General features: G+C 41.7%; 1 long non-coding RNA gene across 1 annotated transcript in view; it reads left to right on the plus strand.

The window, feature by feature from the left end:
* LOC140479662 (uncharacterized) overlaps nt 1–17,286 on the plus strand; it is a 53,805-nt gene extending 36,519 nt beyond the window's left edge. The window contains exons 2-3 of the long non-coding RNA XR_011961092.1: nt 11,181–11,300; nt 16,778–17,286. This is a non-coding gene — a long non-coding RNA (uncharacterized lncRNA). The remainder of the gene's footprint in view (nt 1–11,180; nt 11,301–16,777) is intronic.
* The last annotated feature ends 1,020 nt before the right edge of the window (nt 17,287–18,306 follow it).

Genomic DNA, 18,306 nt, shown 5'->3' on the forward strand with positions numbered 1-18,306 from the left:
ATCCTGAGCAACAGGGTCAAGCTTAGTAGAATAAAATCCAACAGGGCGCCAAAAGGAGCCAAGTTGCTAGGCGAGAACAGCTGTAGCACAGGTGTCAAGGATGGAAAAGGACTTTGCGCTGAAAAGAGGCAACCTACTGGGGAGGGCGATCAAGAGGTTGCCAGCTGCTTCCACTCCAGCCATCATAATCATAAACTATGCTAATCTTGTCACATTTGACTTCTGTATACAATGGTGTCCAAGGCAGTTCTGGATAGAAATTGGGAGCATTCTAACATAGAACACCTTAGTCTATTTCCACTCTCCTGGAAATCAGCTGCTCAAATTAACTAGACAAGAGACGGCCTCTTCAAGGGACATGACAACAAAAGTCTAATCTTCAAAAGAAACTTACAAAATGTAAATTTAAAAACTTGTTTTTTTTTAATACAAAGAAGCATTTCTAGGGGTGAGAATTTACTTCAGTCCTTTCATAACCCCTAGTTGCAGGAGGCCTCAAATGAACACCACATGCTCCCTCTCCAGGTTCACCTGGGAATGGATGTAACCATGTAAGAGCCAATCGGGTGCAATGATGCCATCCACAACTTGCTTCCTAGACCAGTTAATGGACATTTTGGCCAGTCCTAGGATCAGACCAATGAGGAGGTCTTCCAGCCTGTCTGAGCTCTTCTGCACAAGTTACCATAAAGGGCAGAAGTGCAAGCAAGAACTTGAGGAATCAAAAATGAAATGTGTAATGACTGGTGGTGGTTTAATCTGAGGGTCACCACACCTCAGGTGAAAGGGTAGGTTGAGAAGAAGAAAACTTCATGATAAGCTCAGCTGATGCAGGAATTGAATCCATACTGTTGGTGTCACTCTGCTTTGCAAACCAGCCACCTGAACATTTGGGGTTTAATTATACATCCAACCTCTGCAGTGCCCACTATTTGTGCAATGTCTGCAGTATACCAGAGGACATTGTATGCTCCTTTGCCAAGGACACCCAGATGTGAACATAACCACAGAAGAAAGGAAGTCACTTGGGTACAATGGGCCACTACAGGGCTATTATGGCCATCTTGACCAAGCACTGGAGCAGACCTGCAAGGAGGTCCTCAGCTTTGCTTGTCTTTCCCTACTCCAGTTGCTCAAAGGTCAACAGCCTGGGGGAGAAATACAAACTAAATTTTAAGAGTGAAACCCTCTGATAATGAAAAAGGGACTCTAGCCTCTTGCAAGCATAGAGTGCAGACTACAGAAAAAAACAAGTGAAACTGCCCGGAAGTTCACAAACCACCTGAATAGGACTGCCGCATGGAAAACCCTCCATGTCACATCCTTGATCGATAAGGGGAGAACTCCTTGTAGAACAGCTCAGTCACCACAGAACGCTCTAAAAATCAAACTATTAAAAGGAAACTTCTATAAAATAAATATCAATTTGGGTGGCAATGATGCACCCCCAGCTTCCACATTGGCCATTGCCCACAGAAAACCTCAGTTTCTATCTAGATCATAAGATCTTGAAGTTGAATTAGACCATTCGGCTCATTGAGTCTGCTCCACCATTCGATCATGGCTGATAAGTTTCTCAACCCCACTCTGCTGCCTTCTCCCTATAACTCTTGAGCCCCTTACTAGTCAAGAGCCTGTCTATCTCTGTCTAAAATACATTTAATGACATGGCCTCCATAGCCTTCTGCAGCAGTGAGTTCCACAGATTCAAGACCCTCGAGCTGAAGAAATTCCTCCTCATCCCCATTAAAAGGCCATCCCTTCATTTTGAAGTTGTGTCCTCGAGTCCTAGTCTCCCCTACTAGTGGAAACATCTTCTCCATATTCACTCTATTAGAAATCCATCAGTCAAATTAAGCCAAATCACATCAATGTAACAATTGGCCATAGACATAGGAAAGGAAGTAGGCTATTCATCCCATGAATCTGTCTGCCATTCAATGAGACCACAGTTGATCTGATTGTCCTTATATTTGCATTCCTGCCTTTTCCTATGACCCTCCATTCCCTTACTGATTAAAAGTATGTCTATCTCAGGCATGAATAGAAGAGCATATCCTCTATTTATGTTCTTTTGAAATGCTGATAAACATCAAATTAACATAAGAACTAAGCTGTAAAGGGACAATAATCTCTTTATACTCTTTTGAAAACTAATAAGCCAAATTAAAACAAATTAACAAAATGACAGCTCCTGATGACAATACAACCTAAGAGTAGATGTAGGCCATTCACCCCATGAGATCAGAGCTGATCTGATAATCATCAATTCCTTTTTCCTACCTTTTCCCCATAATCTGTAACTCCTTAACCGATTAAAAATGTATCTATCTGGGAATCGAAGATGGTGGCGTCCTGTTAGCATCACATTTGTTGGGCTCCACGCCACAACACCAACCCAACAGAGGTTGAACACATCCCATTCACTTTACTGTGAGTAAAAACACAGTAAAGGAGCTAGAAACCAGAGAAAAAAAACAACTTAACCTTTGTTCTTGCAGCTGGAGAATGCCAAAAAAAAGGATGAAGCTCACCTGGGGCCAGGGCCAATGCCCATCCCACTGAAGCAACAGGCTTGTTTATTCACCAGACCCTAGTTGAGGATTTGGCCAAATTTCGTGGGGTCCTGGGGATGCAGTTCGAGGAAAAAATCAAAGAGAAGCTGGCTTCTATATCTGCTATGTTGCAAGACCTGGGAAAAAGGACCAATGAACCCACGCACCAGGCTGCAGGGGTAGAGGCAGAGACTGATTCCTCCAAGAGACAGATTGAAGCCCTGGAAACACACGTCCATGGTCTGTTGGATCTGGGAGATGATCTCAAAATCAGGGGCAGATGAAAGAACTTGCTCGTTGTTGGCATACCAGAGGGCACAGAAGGTGACCAGCCAGTGGAGTTCTTCAAGAAGTGGTTCCAGAGTTCCTTAATTTTGAGGCTGAGAAGGGATGACTAAGAGTTGAGAGAGCCCACCAGTTCATGGAATGAAAGCCAGGTATGGAGCAATGCCTACACCCTGTCCTGGTAAGGTTCCATCATCATAAAGACAAGCAGAGTGTCATGGAAGCCTCTAGACCCCAGGGGAGGGATTCAAGGGCATTAGTATATGGCAGCTCCAGGGTCATGTTCTTTCAAGACTTCTCAGTGGCAGTGGTCCAGAAAAGGAAGCTCTACAATGGAGTCAAGAGGAGATTGAGAGAGCTTGCGATCCAGTATTCTCTAAGATATCCAGCAGTGCTTTGGATCAATCATAATGGATCCATACATTTGTTCGACTTGCCAGAGAAAGTGAAGAACTTTGTGAACACATTGACTTAAGTTGAGGACAGAGCTGTTCGGGTTTGTTCTTCTTTTAAAGGACTTGGTGGAGTCTCCTTTCTAGTAATAAGTTGCGTTAAATGATGTCCGGGATGGATAGAGTATTTATCTTTTATCTCTAAGTTACATTAAGGGATAGGTGACATATTTATTTTTAACTTACTTGTATACAGTACTAATCTTGCCCTTGGTGTTTTTTTTCTCTACCAGGTGGTCGGTGTACGTGGTATGAACCTAGCTGGCAGGAGTCGAGAGGGTGGTTGAGACGGTTTAGTTAGGGTTGTGGGATGTGTAGCTACCCCCTTTGATTAGGGGGTAAATTCCTCTAATCCGTGCCTTTGGTGATTTTTTGTTTTTCTGTTTTTGATGTTTATAGCTTTTTTAAGTTTTGTAAATTTGTTGGCTGTAGTTATTTTAGTCTGTGTAGTTTTTGGATTTTGTGGATTCTTTTGCGTTAAAGCTCAGCGACCTGTAGTTTGTGTTCTTCCTCTCTGGAGTCTAAATGGTGCTATAGAAAGTTATGGCTAAGGATGTGTTTAAGTCATGCACCTGGAATATTAAGGGGAGTCAATCACTGATCAAGCAGAAGAAGGAACTTGCCAGTCTTAAAAGGGAGAGGGTGGATGTTGCCTTATTAAAAGAAACACGTCTGGTTGATGCAGAGCATTTGAAACTGCAACAGAATGGGTATGACCAGGTTTATTTTTCATCTTTCAATACGAGGAGTAGAGGGGTGGCCATTTTAGTTAGAAAGAATTTCCCATTTAAGTTGTTAGAGTGCATTAAAGACACACACGCAAGATTTGTAATCCTTAAAGCTTTGATATTTGGGGAAGAATACGGGATCTTAAATGTTTACTAACCCCTGGCGCACCCCCTTAAGTTCTTGACAGCACTTTCTAAACTGGTTAGCCTTGCATATTAGCATATTATCATAGGAGGGGATTTCAATTGTCTAATAGTCCCTACTGTGGACAGATTGCCCAAAGGCCCTCCGATATCTTCGTCAAAATTAAGGGGATTTGTGTGCTGAATTGGGCTTGGTAGATGTTTGGAGGCACCTTTACCCTACTGGTAAGGACTTCACATTGTTTTCAAACACACATAAATGCTATACCAGGATTAATCTTTTTCAGACCCCCATAGCACATCTGGGCTTGGTGGCGTCATGTACAATTGGCAATATCACTATTTCTGATCATGCCCCAGTGTATTTAATGGTTAAGAGTAAGGATACTACGGTAGGCTCGAGGCACTGGCGACTGGACCCCTTCATCCTCAAGGATAGCAAGTTTATCAAATTCTTTTCTATTGAGTTCAGGGCTTTTTTAGATATTAATTCAGGCTTGGCCAGTAGCCCATTCATTCTCTGGGAAACAGCTAAAGCCTATGCGAGGGATGTCGTTATTTCCTATTCAGCCAGTAAGAAGCAGCAGATGGGTGAGCAGCAAAGCTTGCTTGAGACGTGTCTGAAAGTAGCTGAAGAGGGCCTTGACAGCCTGGTTAAACTGCAGAGGATCATGGTGCTTCGGTCTACATTGAACTCAATGGGAGATAATATCTCCACACACACCCTCTCAAGAAAAGGGCATCTGCCGCTCTTTGTTGAAGTACTTTTAAATAACCTGCTCAAACATATAATGGCACAGCTCTGCGGCAGATGCGACATTAAAAAGTGACAGTCTCAAAGGCAACTATGCACTTGTTGTACTATTTGAAAGTAATCAATTTAGGTAAATTAAACTTTATGAATAAATTAACCCAGATTAGTTTATCTTTATACTATATTAAATCAATTAAATGAATTCACATACATAAAAATGTGACAAACCTCACCGTGACACAGTGGGAATAGAAACTCACAACATTTAGATTAATATTTGGTTTTGGGGAATAAACTTCATCTCCTTGGGTCCATCTCTCTAATGTTCTGGAAAGCCCATATAAATACTTCAGGTACATTAATGAACAATGGCCTTTACCTGTGTACTTTTAATTATCAAAGTATTGATAATTCCAGACTACTTTATATTGAATCCTTGGAATGCATCCCTTCAGACTCAGTGGTAAGTGTTGTACTAACTGAGTCAAAGATGAGAAATGACCTTTTTTTAAATGTTATGTGGAAAATATTGTAGATAAAGTTGGATGCTGAACTCAAGATTTGATTATCATGTTCTATCTAGCCTTAACTCTTGTTTGAACTTGGCTGCAAAAATTGAGCTTTGTTAAGTTTCAACTGGTCTGCAGGATGTGAAACGTTGGAGCAGCTGAGTATTTTATTTCCTACAGAAGAAGAGTCTGTTAGGATTTTCCTGACCTAAAGAAGGAACGTTTTTGTTGGCTGAAGAGCAACAAAGATAGCTATGAGAAAATGTACTGGATGTCTAGGCTGGAGAAAGAAATGAAACCGTGAGAAACACAAAGAGAGATAAAGAGGGAGAAACATGTTTATTTTATTTATTTTCACAGACGTTTCCAGGTATTTCAACTGCTTTCATATATTTTTTGCATGGGATTTACACCAATGGCTGTCTAATGGGCAGTCAAATAAGCAAGCCCAGGGAACCTCTGTAACTGTGTGTTACACACAATCATTGAACACTCTGATTTTTGAAAGGGTCAGTGATTTTGAGGATATGTGAAGCCATCCTATGTAAGGAACTTTAAAAATAAAATTGACCCTAACATTTGAAATAGAGACTTAAACGTTTTGTCATTATTATTAATAATAAATTATTTAGAAGGATGAAAAATATCTTAGAGAAACAACAATGTACAGTGCATTCAAAAAATTCAAGAAGCAGAGCAAATTGTGGTACTTCACATGTTGTTCTATCTATGAAAATTTCCTTACTCCCATCCAAAAATGTAATGAAGTAGAGAGTAGTCTTCAGTCAAGTTCAGAGCCAAATATGTCTGGGAATAAGATCCAAAACATTCAAAATTTAGCACATCAGAAAATCATAGGGCATATAGACATTAAGAATGCTCACCATGGATATCCAATCCCTCTACACCTCCATTCGCCATGACCAGGGCCTCCAAGCCCTCCGTTTTTTCCTCTCCAGACATCCCCAACAGTACCCTTCCACTGACACTCTCATTCGTTTGGCCGAACTGGTCCTCACCCTTAACAATTTCTCCTTTGAATTCTCCCACTTCCTCCAGACCAAAGGCGTAGCCATGGGCACATGTATGGGCCCCAGCTATGCCTGTCTCTTTGTGGGCTATGTAGAACAGTTGATCTTCTGTAATTACACCGGCACCACTCCCCACCTCTTCCTCCGCTACATTGATGACTGCATTGGCGCCACCTCGTGTTCCCGCGAGGAGGTTGAGCAATTCATCAACTTCACCAACACATTCCGCCCTGACCTTAAATTTACCTGGACTATCTCTGACACCTCGCTCCCCTTCCTGGACCTGTCCATCTCCATTAGTGACGACCGACTTGACACTGACATTTTTTACAAACCCACTGACTCCCATAGCTACCTGGATTACACCTCTTCCCACCCTATCTCTTGCAAAAATGCCATCCCGTATTCCCAATTTCTCCGCCTCCGCCGTATCTGCTCCCAGGAGGACCAGTTCCACCATAGGACACACCAGATGGCCTCCTTCTTTAGAGACCGCAATTTCCCTTCCCACGTGGTTAAAGATGCCCTCCAACGCATCTCGTCCACATCCCGCACCTCCGCCCTCAGACCCCACCCCTCCAACCGTAACAAGGACAGAACGCCCCTGGTGCTCACCTTCCACCCTACAAACCTTCGCATCAACCAAATCATCCACCGACATTTCCGCCACCTCCAAAAAGACCCCACCACCAGGGATATATTTCCCTTCCCACCCCTTTCCGCCTTCCGCAAAGACCGTTCCCTCCGTGACTACCTGGTCAGGTCCACACCCCCCTACAACCCACCCTCCCATTTTGGCACTTTCCCCTGCCACTGCAGGAACTGTAAAACCTGTGCCCACACCTCCTCCCTCACCTCTATCCAAGGCCTTAAAGGAGCCTTCCACATTCATCAAAGTTTCACCTGCACATCCACCAATATAATTTATTGTATCCGTTGCTCCTGATGTGGTCTCCTCTACATTGGGGAGACTGGGCGCCTCCTAGCAGAGCGATTTAGGGAACATCTCCGAGACACCCGCACCAATCAACCAAACCGCCCCGTGGCCCAACATTTCAACTCCCCCTCCCACTCTGCCGAGGACATGGAAGTCCTAGCCCTCCTTCACCGCTGCTCCCTCACCACCAGACGCCTGGAGGAAGAACGCCTCATCTTCTGCCTCGGAAAACTTCAACCCCAGGGCATCAATGTGGACTTCAACAGCTTCCTCATTTCCCCTTCCCCCACCTTATCCTAGTTTCAAACTTCCAGCTCAGTTACTGTCTCCTTGACTTGTCCGACCTGCCTATCTTCTTTTCCACCTATCCACTCCACCCTCTCCTCCTTGACCTATCACCTTCATCTCCTCCCCCACTCACCCATTGTACTCTATGCTACTCTCTCCCCACCCCCATGCTTATCTCTCCATGCTTCAGGCTCACTGCCTTTATTCCTGATGAAGGGCTTTTGCCCGAAACGTCGATTTCGCTGCTCGTTGGATGCTGCCTGAACTGCTGTTCTCTTCCAGCACCACTAATCCAGTATTTGGTTTTCAGCATCTGCAGTCATTGTTTTTACCCTATGAAGAATACTTGCCTATTCTGCAATTTCTATCAACATACTCGTTCTAATAAGGTTAGGATTTATTGGGTACAACTGTGATACCGGTAATAATTCATAGTTCAGTGCCTCCCATTATTTACGCTCATTAATTAAAATTGCCCAACTAAGTTATGAAAGGATCGCCTTAGCCCAGGGAACTTAATTTTATTCAGAATCAGTTCCTTAAGATAACAAAGACCAGGGTAGGGAGAGGGTACTTTGTCTTGGTATGTAAACTGTAGGATAAGGAACAAAAAGTTGATGTAATTAGATTACATTACATTACAGCGTGGAAACAGTCCCTTCAGCCCAACAAGTCCACACCGACCCGCTGAAGCGCAACCCACCCATACCCCTAACTTAACACTACATGCAATCTAGCATGGCCAATTCCCCTGACCTGCACATCTTTGGACTGTGGGAGGAAACCGGAGCACCCGGAGGAAACCCACGCAGACACGGGGAGAACATGCAAACTCCACACAGTCAGTCGCCTGAGGTGGGAATTGAACCCGGATTTCTGGCGCTGTGCGGCAGCAGTGCTAACCACTGTGCCGCCCATGTCGCCACGCCCATGTCACTGTAAAATCTTTTTATAATAGCTTAAATTAACAGCAGTGGTGTAAAAAGACACTCCACGTGTTAATACGCAGACTTTGTTCGAAATTTCGTTTTGCTTGTTACCATTAAAGATTGACAAAGCCAAGCACAAAACAAATTAAGCACAAAGTGCAAGAATAAGTTAAATTTTCTGTAAATTACTATTTTATTCTTTCAGAATATTATCATGAAAACCCTTCATAATTAATATTTTATTTGAGGACATAGCTTTCCCATAATTCTTCAAAACCTAATCCATTTCAAGTTTTGTGGAGCCTGGTCACTGGACATTGGAGAATTTTCTTTACCAAGGTTTCCTAGAAATCCCATGACTTGTGATAACTGCTGGTTTTGCAAGAGACTTTGTGTTTGTTCTGGTCTTTAGTTAGTGAAATATGCCTGAGATGAAGGAGCTCAATGGTTAGCACTGCTGCCTCACAATGCAAGGGTTCTGGCTTCAATTCCAGCTTTGGACAACTGTCTGTGTGGAGTTTGCACATTCTCCCTGTGTCTGTGTAGATTTCCTCCAGGTGCTCCAGTTTCCTCCCAAAGTTCAATGATATACAGGTTAGGTGAATTGGCTTTGGGAAATGTAGGGGTGGATCTGGGTGGGATGATGTTTGGAGGGTTGACATGTCCTGCTTTTGCTCTATAGGGATTTTATGTATTACAGGTTAGGCTGTTTAGCATATGGTCATTTTCATGTTGAGGCTGCGCCATAAGTCAGGTAAATAGATACACCAATCCAAGAATTACAAGTAACTGTTATTGTTAAGTAAATGTAACAGTGAATCATTAAGTACATGAATAATCTGAATCTGCTCAATGACTCAGATATTCATGATGAAATAAACTATAATGGACAAGCAATTGCCTTTTTTAAATGAATAATTTTTGGATTGACAATTCCATAATTCTGCCTGTAGAGGGAGCAAAGATCAATCAAATTAGACTGATTAGAACAAGATGAAGAAGAAAGGACACATAATTATGTAGTATTTTTAATTTTTGATTATACAAGTCAAAGCAAATTATGACCAATAAAGCACTTTTGGAAATGTGGGACTCATTTTGACAGACGTAATCTAAATGTCAATTTTTGGGAAGTTTCATGGAAGGTTTCTTTTTCTGTGAGCTCTGGCAAGTTATCTCACACAATTCTCCACTGCTCATCTCACTATCAATGCAGCTTGTCCCTATGACATCCTGCTCATGCTAGTGTGCACTTACCAATGGCAACCTGGAACCTCTTGGGATATTTGGCAATGGCACCAAATTTAAAGCCCAGCCATGCACCAGGTCATGCACTGCCAGCCAGAGTAGGTAGTTGGACAAGAATGACAAAGAAACGCATCTGAGGGCATACAGGTGGTATAGGTGCCATTTCATTGCAAGTACAAGCTCACCATTGTAAATGCATTGCGATTTTACATCGTCATTTGTGTAATCAATTGTCATTATACCGACAGCCGTAAACTTTACAGGCTACTTCTCCTTAGTGCTTAGAACATAATGGAGCACTACTCTTTCCCTAATACCCCACACAGCAGCATAACATCTTCCCATTGTTCAGTATGGGACCATCAGATGCTGGAAAATCTTCAAACGGTTCAAAGTTATCAATTTTTACTGAACAATAGCAATATTGACTGACTGATGAGTGATCAGACGCCATGGCTGACCTCTAAGCAGCTCCTTGAATGACTTATAGCTGGACTGGTTGAACTGGACATACAGAACTGACCGTGGCTTACCATGCCTCATTCCCCAAATCTAATGATACAGAATCTCTGACCTTGATTCCCCAAACCACCAACTGACATTGTATGTGGGCTGAATGTGGACACTACTGTTGTCTGACTCTGTCAGGAACTCTTGATTGACAGGAGCCCCCCCAGACCGAGAACTAAACGTCTCATTCAGTGTGATTCCCATATATACTATTAGTACATGGTGCAGGTGTGAGATTGGCGTAGTACACTAACACAGAGCAGGTTTTGTGCCCCTTAAATGCTCACAGCTGACATGCATGTATAACTGCCTGGTTTTTGTCTGCCCTAAGCAGCAAGGAAACATAGGTGTACTGTGACCTTTAACTTCTGAATGAGGCAGCAGGATACAAAATGACAAGGCAAGTCTTGGCAGACATGGTGTGAACATCCAACTAGGTGCAAAGTGAGTAAATACAAAGACAGCAAGCCTGGACCCCAGAAGTGCAATTTAGTCCAACTCATGAATTGGGCGTTTGTCCTTCGCGTAAAGTGACCTGGCAACAGCATTACAATGAAAAGTGTCATGAGCTCCAATGTACGCTATTGAAGTGGAGAAACGTATTGTAGCCGAGACAGACTTGTGCCTTGAGGATGTGGAGAGGCTGGTTCAGTGCCAAATTCAATGGATAGGGATGGAGGCAGGTATCTGCTATGAACATAACCTGAGGTGTTAACGACCACCATGATAGAGAGTCAAAAGATCAATCAGAAAGCTGGAATTGCCAATTATCTGCCTCTGACATTCATGCCAGAAATTGTCATTTTCTAGCTTCGTTCCGGCACATTGGAAGCTGGGAAAATGTATATGAATGAGAGTTCAGAAGAGGGATCACTGGACATGAAACATTGGCTCTACTTTATCTCCACAGATGCTGTGGATTGAGACTAGGTAAGTTACAAGTGAAATGTGAATGCATGCGATTAGGCCTCACATCACTCACTAGAAAGATTTTTGTCTTGCTGTTCAAAATGTAGTTGCAAAATCAGACTCTGTTTGCTTGATATTGAGAATCTCATTTTTCTGATCCTGTCACATTTTCCCAACTAACTGTTCCACATTGTTTGGTAGTTAGGAAAATTCAGCCCCAATCCTTGAAAGGTAGGAAATGTGGCATAGCAATCTCCCAAGCAATGTGACAATCCTGAAAATTGTTATGTTATTAGAGAATTTTGGACAGGACATCATAGAGTCATAGAGATGTACAGCACAGAAACAGACTCTTCAGTCGAACTTGTCTATGCCAACCAGATACCTTGAATTAATGTGGACCCATTTGCCAGCACTTGGCCCATATCCCTCTAAATCCTCCTAATCATATACCCATCCAGATGCCTTTTAAATCTTGTAATTGATTTTACCAGCCTCTACCACTTCCTCTGGCAGCTCTTTCCATGTATGCACCATCTACTGCATGAAAAAGTTGTCCCTCAGGTCCCTTTTAAAACTTTCCCTTGTCACTTTAAACTGAGGCCCTCTAGTTTTGGGACTGTGCTAGCCTGGGGAAAAGACTGGCTATTCAATCTATCCATGCCCCTTATGATTTTATAAACCTCTATAAGATCACCCTTCAGCCGCTGATACTTCAAGGAAAATGCTCCCAACCTATTCAGCCTCTCCCTATACCTCAAACTCTTTAACCCAGGCAACATCCTTGTAAATCTTTTCTGAACCCTTTCAAGTTTCGCAATATCCTTCATATCGCAAGGAGACCAGAATTGCATGCAGCATTCCAAAAGTCACCTAACCAGTGACCTGCACAACATAACCTTCCAACATCTATATTCAATGCACTGACCAAACATACCAAATATCTTCTTCACTATCATGTCTACCTGGGACTTCACTTTCAAGGAACTGTGAACCTGCACTCCAAGGTCTCCTCATTCAGCAACTCTCCCCAGGGTCTTACCATTACGTGTATAAGTCCTGCCTTGATATGCTTTTCCAAAGTGCTGTTTCTCACATTTATCTAAGTTAAACATATCTGCCACTCATCAGGCATTGGTCCATTAGATCAAGATCCCCTCGTGCTCTGAGGTAACCTTCTTTGCTGCCCACTATACCTCCAATTTTGGTATTAATCATTTATTTAAATGACAAAAAACCGCCAATCCTTGTGGCAAACCACTGACCCCAGGCCTCTAGTCTGAAAAGCAACCTTTCACTGCCTTAGAGCCAGTTCTGTGTCCAAATGGCTAGTTCTCACTGTATTCCATGTGATCTAACCTTACTAACCAGTCTACCATGAGGAACCTTGCCAAATGCCTTAGGGAGTCCGTAGGGATCACGTCCACTGGTCTGCCCTCATCAATCCTCTTTATTACTTCTTCAAAAACTCAATCAAGTTAGTGAGTCCAGGGATGACTCTTCTATTCTCTTTTGAAACAGTACCATGAGATCTTTTACATTTGTCTGATCAGGCACTTGGGGCTGTGATTTGACATTTTATCCAACAGCTGGCTCTGATAGTATTGCTGTGGATCTTTCTACTCAAGCGATGGGACTTGAACACATAATCTTATGACTTGGAGTTGAGTGCTACTCACTGAGCCACAGTTAATACCATGAGAAAACAAAATAATGCATTTTTGCCTAAATGAAATTGCTTAGTATAATATTCTAAAAGAAATTTAATGACTGAAATGTCAGTTGCAAACTTTGATAGAATGCCTTAATGTATTCATGTTATATTTGCTATCAGCCTTATGGTCCAAAAAATTGCATTTCAGTCAATTATCCATAATATTTTTAAGTCAAAACAGATGTTCTCAGGGACAGTCCAAGTTGGTCAGGTCAAAAGCAATTGACCCATATGTATGATGCTTCTTTAGGATGTAATGTTTACAAAATGTGCATGACAACTGAAGGGAATGTATGCACTTTGGGACAGCCTATCAACTGAAAACCTCATTAATCTATAATCTCATGTAACCTTTACCATGTTCCCAGGATACACTGTGAAGTCATCTGGAGTCACTGAATAGATAACAACATTTTCAGAATACTAAAGTAACTCTAACCCAAAATGTATTTTAAATAACATAAAGGACAATTCAGGAGGGTAATTCAATACTGTCCACTTACTTGAATGAGTACAGCTTCAAGAACAGTCAAAAAATTCCACACCATTCAAGAAAAAGCAGCTTATTTGATTGGCACCCCAGCATTGTTTCCTGAAATATTTAATTCTCTCCATCATTGGTGCAATGTGTATGAACATATACCAATTCAAGATGCATCTCAACTTGCCAAAATGTCTTTGATAATGTCTCCCCAAGGAAAGAGGTGGGAGCATCATTTGCTCCAAGATTCAAACATGTTGCACCCAATCCTAATTTAGAAATATATTACTGTTCTATCATTCTTACTGGATCAACAGGGTGGAACATGCTCCCTAACAGATTTATGGGTATATTATCATTACTTGACTACAGTGGTTAACAGAGCTGGTTTGTCACCATTTTTCAAGGACAGAGATGGGCATTAAATGTTAATCTTGCCAAAAATGCACTTTTCCCACAAATGATTTTTAGAAAAACTAAAAATTGTTCAGCCAAACGTCCTACCATATTAGACAACATTTTAAAACTCTTTTAAATTCCATGTTAATGATTTAAGTCAATATATATTCAGAATAGTTTCAACAGTGAAAACAGATGGTAGATGTTGGCATACACTGCAAGTCTCCAAATCATAATTTAGCAAATTTAGCTGTGCTTTAATCAGAAAGCTATGAGTGGTGACCAAAGCCTAGAAATTGGACTGCATTAATACAGCTTTCAAGCACTAAGCAAGCAACTTAGTACCCAGAATGGTGGACAAGAAGAACTTGCTAAATGCCCGTATTGAGAAAGAACAAACAAAAGGAGTCCGTTATCCATACCCGTAGCAGACATTAAGTTTTGTAAAACCATAAATAAGGAAAAGAATGCCAGTTTGAGACCTCCATGCCAACATTGGTTTGCCACGAATCAGAATCACAGAATAATACAAGACAGAAGGAGGCCATTCAGCTCATTGAGTCTGCGTTAGCTCTTTCAAAGAGCTGTTGGTCTCCCTGCTCTTTCAAAGAAAAACAAAGAACAAAGAAAATTTACAGCCCTGGAACAGGCCCTTCGGCCCTCTAAGCCTGAGCCGATCCAAATTCACTGTCTAAACTTTTAGCGTCATAGAGATGTGCAGCATGGAAACAGACCTTTCGGTCCAACCCATCCATGCTGACCAGATATCCCAACCCAATCTAGTCCCACCTGCCAGCACCCGGCCCATATCCCTCCAAATCCTTCCTATTCATATACCCATCCAAATGACTCTTATATGTTGCAATTGTACCAGCCTCCACCACTTCCTCTGGCAGCTCATTCATACACGTACCACTCTCTGTGTGAAAATGTTGCCCCTTACGTCTCTTTTATATCTTTCCCCTCTCACCCTAAATCTATGCCCTCTAGTTCTGGACTCCCTGACCCCAGGAAAAAGACTTTGTCTATTTATCCTATCCAAGTCCCTCATAATTTTGTAAACCTCATAAGGTCACCCCTCAACCTCCGACGTTCCAGAGAAAACAGCCCCAGCCTGTTCAGCCTCTCCCCATAGCTCAAATCCTCCAACCCTGGCAACATCCTTGTAAATCTTTTCTGAATCCTTTCAAGTTTCACAACATCTTTCCAATAGGAAGGAGACCAGAATTGCACTCAATATTCCAATAGTGGCATAACCAATGTCTTGTACAGCCACAACATGACCTCCCAACTCCTGTACTCAGTACTCTGACCAATAAAATAAAGCATACCATATACCTCCTTCACTATCCTATCTAACTGCAACTCCACTTTCAAGGAGCTGTGAACCTGCACTCCAAGGTCTCTTTGTTTGGCAACATTCCCTAGAACCTTACCATTAAGTGCATAAGTCCTGCTAAGATTTGCTTTCCCAAATTGCAGCACCTCGCATTTATCTGAATTAAACTCCATCTGCCACTTCTCAACCCATCTGGTCCAGATCCTGCTGTAATCTGAGGCAACCTTCTTCGCTGTCCACTACACCTTCAATTTTGGTGTCATCTGCAAACTTATTAACTGTACCTTTTATGCTTGCATCCAAATCATTTATGTAAATGACAAAAATTAGAGGACCCAGCACTGATCCTTATGGCACTCCACTGGTCATAGGCCTCCAGTCTGAAAAACAACTCTCCACCACCACCCTCTGTCTTCTACCTTTGAGCCAGTTCCATATCCCAATGGCTAGTTCTCCCTGTATTCTGTGAGATCTAACCTTGCTAACCAGTCTCCCATAAGTAACCTTGTCAAACATCTTACTGAAGTCCATATAGATCACATCTACTGCTCTGCCCTCATCAATCCTCTTTGTTACTTCTTCAAAAAACTCAATCAAGTTTGTGAAACATGATTTCCCACAAGCAAAGCCATGTTGACTATCCCTAATCAGTCCTTGCCTTTCCAAATACATGTACATTCTGTCCCTCAGGATTCCCTCCAACAACTTGCCCACCACTGAGGTCAGGTTCACTGGTCTATAGTTCCCTGGCTTGTCCTTACCACCCTTATAAACAGTGGCACCACATTTGCCAACCTCCAGTCTTCCAGCACCTCATCTGTGACTATCAGTGATACAAATATCTCAGCAAGAGCTATAAGTATCTAAATATGAATGGGAAGGGTTTTGAGGGACATGGGCCAAGCGCTGGCAAATGGGACTAGATTAGGTTAGGATATCTGGTCGGTATGGACAAGTTGGACAGAAGGGTCTGTTTCCATGCTGTACATCTCTATGACTCTATGACTCCATCTAAATATCCCTTTGTTAGGTCCTTCAAGTATTTATCCTGCACCACTCTATCAGACAGTATCTGATATGTACTAACTACTCTTCAAGTTAAAAACATTTTTCCTCATCCTGCCACTGTTTTTCCACCCAATTATCTTGTGCTCATTATTAATACTTCAACCATTGAAAACATGTTCTGTTTATCTGTAAATTACCCAACCCATGAGGTCACCCAAGCAAATATGAAAGAGATTTGAATGAGGGTTTTAAAATAATACAAGATCCATGTTAAAGCTATTTGAGATACATAGATTAGCAAATGCTGTGGAGCACAAATTGTAGTTAAATAAGCGTAGAAATTATGAGTTTCTTTTAACAGCAAGTTGCTGGCTAATGTGGTGAGCACACATCCACTGCACATGTTTGAAATTAAGTTAGACAGTGTTCCTGCTAGCACTTTCAATTCGACATTATTGAAGGGTGTACCTCTCAATCACTGTGGTCTCCCCAAATATGTCTGCCTTTTTTTACAGTTTCGTTTCCTAAATTTGATTCCCTACCTTTGCCACTTTTAGGTGACTGAACGATGAATTGGCAATAGGAACGGATGGTGGATATGTTCACTGAATCCCTAAAGTGTGGAAACAGGCCATTTGGCCCAACAAATCCACAACGATTCTCTGAGGAGTATCCCACTGCAACCTGCCCCCTTACCCTAACCGTATACACCTGCATTTCCTATGGCTAATCCACCTAACCTATACATCCCTGGACACTTTGGGCAATTTAGCATGGCTAATCCATATAACCTGCACATCTTTGGACTGTGGGAGGAAACCAGAGCATCCAGAAGAAACCCACACAGGCACAGGGAGAATGTGAAAACTCCATACAGACAGTCACCTGTGGCTGGAATTGAACCCGTGTCCCTGGTGCTGTGAGGCAGCAATGCTAATCCCTGAGCCACCATGCTGTTGTATGGGGATCACTGTGAATGGAAGATACCCTCTGATTGTATGAAAAACAAGCTGGTTTTCCTTTACCATCATTTTTATAGGTTCTTAAAATGACCTCACAATGTACTTCTGCTTGTATTAATGTGTTATATCATTTTCCCTTTGACATTTCCTTTAATGTTTCCTTGTAGAGGGTGGATTTACTGTATGAGAAGAAATTAATTGTAACAGATCAGTGCAAATCCAATTAATGTCATAGTTAGTACTGTCCTTTGTACTACAATGTCAAATTGTAAATGATGTGGGTTTGGCTCCAGCAGAGTATTTTACCTGATGCAGTAACATTTATGTTATCCCTCAAAATAAGAAACTAGAAGTGAACATTAAGGTATTGAAGAATCCAACAGATGTTTACTGGAGCTACTATATACAAACACTATTTTCATATACACCTAAATATCTAGGCTAACCTCAAGCTATTACGTTATCCAACAGCATGCTTTCAGTAGCGTGGCGTGTTTTAAGTAGTCTGCATTAAGATGAAGTATGAACTATTTATACCCTTAAGTCACGTGCCACAAAACATTGATGATGGTGGCATATCTATTAAAGGTATACTGACATACTGATCAAGAGGCAATACAACAGTAGCCAACTTGAAAAATATCACATTGTTCAGAAATTTTAGCAAAGGTTTAAGATGGTTGCTTGACATTGACTAATGTGTGAACACGGGCTAGTCTTCAGTATAACACTGTGATATACAACATACTAATTACTTATAAAAACAATTGTGGATTAAACCTAAAATAATTAATCTCAGACCCGTAAAGACATACTGTGTATACCTTTAAGAAATTGGAAAAATAGTTAATCAGTGGCACATCATAAAATCTCACTAAAGGTTAGGTCAGGAAATTTTGCGAAAAGATTGAAATGGACCATATCATTGGTCCGTTTTACTTCCTCTTTGTGTATATTGCTCTTCCTCTGGTACTTTCAGATTAAATGTGCAACTTTGATATTGAACTTCACAATATTGCTGTGTTAGTCGCTCTCCTTTGATTAATCATAAACCATTAATCATTAAAATGTTATGGCTCATGTCAACATCCATATTAAGATCTATATCTCCATTATCTATATCC

Source organism: Chiloscyllium punctatum, chromosome 7 (assembly GCF_047496795.1).
Source record: "Chiloscyllium punctatum isolate Juve2018m chromosome 7, sChiPun1.3, whole genome shotgun sequence".
NCBI classification, from domain to species: domain Eukaryota; kingdom Metazoa; phylum Chordata; class Chondrichthyes; order Orectolobiformes; family Hemiscylliidae; genus Chiloscyllium; species Chiloscyllium punctatum.